Here is a 2,956-nt window from a genome sequence, read left to right on the forward strand (position 1 = left end):
ATTCTTTCCTGCAAATTCAAAGGTATCCACTACTTTTTTTCTGTTACTTTTAGGATATCATGAAAAACTTGCAGTTCTTCTGTGATACTTCTAATGTAATATTGTGCATTGTGAGTGATAGAGATCTAGCTTCTTTTTTATGTAGAAGTATATAATTTAGCAAGCACCATTAATATGCTGTTTTTCCCTAATAAATCAGATTATTTTTCAAAGATCCTATGACTGTAGGAGTGTACTTTTGAGTGGTGGACCTCAATTCTATCCCAATGGTCAGTAGCCCATTGTTAAGCAAGTACCATGCTATTTTTATTGCTGAATCTCTTTGACAAAACTTGAAACATGAAATGGAGATACATTCCATGACCAAGGAGGAATTCCAGTGTGAATGGACTGTCCCAGCTCCTGAGTTCATTGCTGCTTAACCAGAAGTGGCAGACTGGTCTGAGGTGCCCTCTGTACCCATCCAGCAGTTCCCTACTAAAGACTGGAGTGCCCAGCCAGCCACTGAGGACTTGTCAGCACCTCCCAAAGCACAGATCACTGAGTGGGTTGGAGCAATCACTGAGTGGTACTGAGCTCCTCTAAAGACACCTGAGCAAAAAGAAAAAGGGTAGAAGAAAAACAAAGTTCCTAAAAGCTGAATAAACACACACACACACACACACACACACACACACAAATACACACATTTTACAAACACTAGTTTTGAGTGTTGGGTGTAATGGTACACTCCTGTAATCCTGGATTTCAGGAGGCTGAGGAAGGATTGTGAGCATGGGTGATATAGTGAGATCATCTCAACAAAAATGACAAGTCAACAGCAACCAGAGATTGTTTTGAGGTTGGGGCATGTAGCTCAATGGTAAATCATGTGCTAAGCATACATAAGATGGCTCTAGGTCCTGTTGTCAGCATCAAAATACCAACCACAAAAGCAGACTATCGGGGCTGGAGAAATGGCTCAAAGATTAAAAGGACTGGCTGTTCTTTCAGAGATCATGAGTTCAATTCTGGCAACCATTTGGTGGTTCACAACACCTATATTGGCATCTGATGTCTTCTGGCATGTGGGTGTATATGCAGATAGAGCATTCATACACAAAACAAAACAAAAAACCCAGAGGCACTGTTATACAGGTCCTGATTTCAATTCCCAGCAACCACATGATGGCTTCCAACGATCTATAATGAAATCTAGTGCTCTCTTCTGCAGTGTATACAGAATAAAAAAATAAATAAATATTTAAAACAAAAACAGGGTATCATCTCAACTAATGACTGTGGTAGATGGGCTAGAAGAGCAGGAAGGGAAGAACAATAGTAGCACCCAGGGTAGAGCTTGCAGCAGATCTCCTCACCAACCATCTGCACCCGCCTCCACACTCCTGTGTGCACACACTGCACCAACACAGCCAGCTTTTTGGAAACGCACCCTATTCATGTGCTTGGGATATGCCCTCAGAGGAGCTGCCTTTGTTCTAATGCTCTGCTAAAACTCTTGAAATACTTAACTTTTGAACAAGGGGTCCTTCACTTTCATTTTGCACTGGACTCTTCAAATTATGTAGCCAAGGCCTGTTTACCAAAAAAGCAATCTAAGTAAGAGCAGCCTGCAAAGCCTCACAGTACTGTAGCCACTGCAGTCATGGGTACTTTCAAAAAAATATCAAGACCCAATGGCCTATGACACAGTCTATCAACCATCTCTGAATTTCTCTTTCCTGCACACCAAACATAGTTCAAACTGAAAGTGGTATGCTTGGTACACATTTTTTTTTGTTCTAAACAGGGCATTTCTGTGTAGCCTTGGCTGTCTTGGCTTTGTAGACAAGGCTGGCCTTGAACTCACAGCCACCTATCTCTGCCTCTCTGAGTGCTAGGCTCACAGGTGTGTGCCACTGTGCCTGGCTTACAGACTTAAATTTAAGACAGAGTCAATAACCTGCTTATTGTCTTTGGGGTTTCTATATAAAGGTTTGGAATGTAGCTCAGTTGGTAAGGTGCTTACCTTGCATCCATGAAGCATTGTGTTTGGTACACACATGTAATCCCAATAAGGAAGTGCAGTCAGGATGATCAGAAGTTCAACATCATCTTTGTGTGTTTCGCAGTTTGAGGCTAGTCTGAGATACATAAAAAAGTTTTACATATATAAAGCCATCTTTTACATACATGGTACCAATGACCAGGGAAACAGGTAAGGAAGGTATTATAGTTTATAATATCTATAAACTATCAAGATGGGAGATAAAAATAATGTGAGGGTGAAGTGGACATGTGGGATGTATGAACAACAGGACTGAATGACAAATGTGGGGCTGAGAGAAAGGCCAATATCAAGGGTAGTAGTCATTAAGATTCTTGCTTAGGCAACTGAGTGGCTCCAGATGTGGTGATGAATGAAAGAAATTTCCACCACGTCTCTCAGTCTCCTTTGTTATGGGTTGGGGAAACAATCTGAAGGGGCCCTAGTTATGCCTGCAGGCCATATGGTCAAATCCAACTCTCAGACTGCCTGCCTGAACTGTAGTGGCTTAACCGCTTACCCCACCACAGCCCACTGGAGGAGTACCAGTGTGAGAAATCCTCCACACTGGGAATCAAATAGGGATCAGCTCCATCTTGTCTTCTAAGGAAAGAAAGGCTGTCATCTCTCTTGTGTAGCTTCATCACTGTGCTGTATTTCCTTCCTCCTTTGTGGCTCCCAGCCTTCAGCAAAACAAATCTGGACTTGCATCATTCTCTCCCTTGTTAGTGAAATGTGATGGTAGTTATTTTAGGGTTTGGGATGGCCATCAGCCAACCTCAGCAATCAGGCTTCCCTGTCTGTGCTTATCAGTTTCAACTGACTGGCAGTTGTTGGGTGAGAAAGCAAGGCATAGCTTCAGTAGATGCTGATGTGTTCATGTGTAGATAGGAACACAGAGTACCTTTATGCCTTTACCTTATGTCATGG

At 42.3% G+C, this 2,956-nt stretch overlaps 1 long non-coding RNA gene across 1 annotated transcript; it reads right to left on the reverse strand.

Moving 5' to 3' along the window:
* Positions 1 to 281: 281 nt before the first annotated feature.
* On the reverse strand, positions 282 to 2,245 carry LOC129676902 (uncharacterized). Its single transcript, XR_008720142.1, has 2 exons — positions 2,009 to 2,245; positions 282 to 591 (listed from the first exon to the last, which is right to left on the reverse strand). It is a non-coding gene; the product is annotated as an uncharacterized LOC129676902 (long non-coding RNA).
* Between the last annotated feature and the right edge of the window lie 711 nt (positions 2,246 to 2,956).

Source organism: Psammomys obesus, unplaced genomic scaffold (genome assembly GCF_907164565.1).
Source record: "Psammomys obesus unplaced genomic scaffold, mPsaObe1.curated_primary_1811, whole genome shotgun sequence".
Lineage (NCBI taxonomy): Eukaryota > Metazoa > Chordata > Mammalia > Rodentia > Muridae > Psammomys > Psammomys obesus.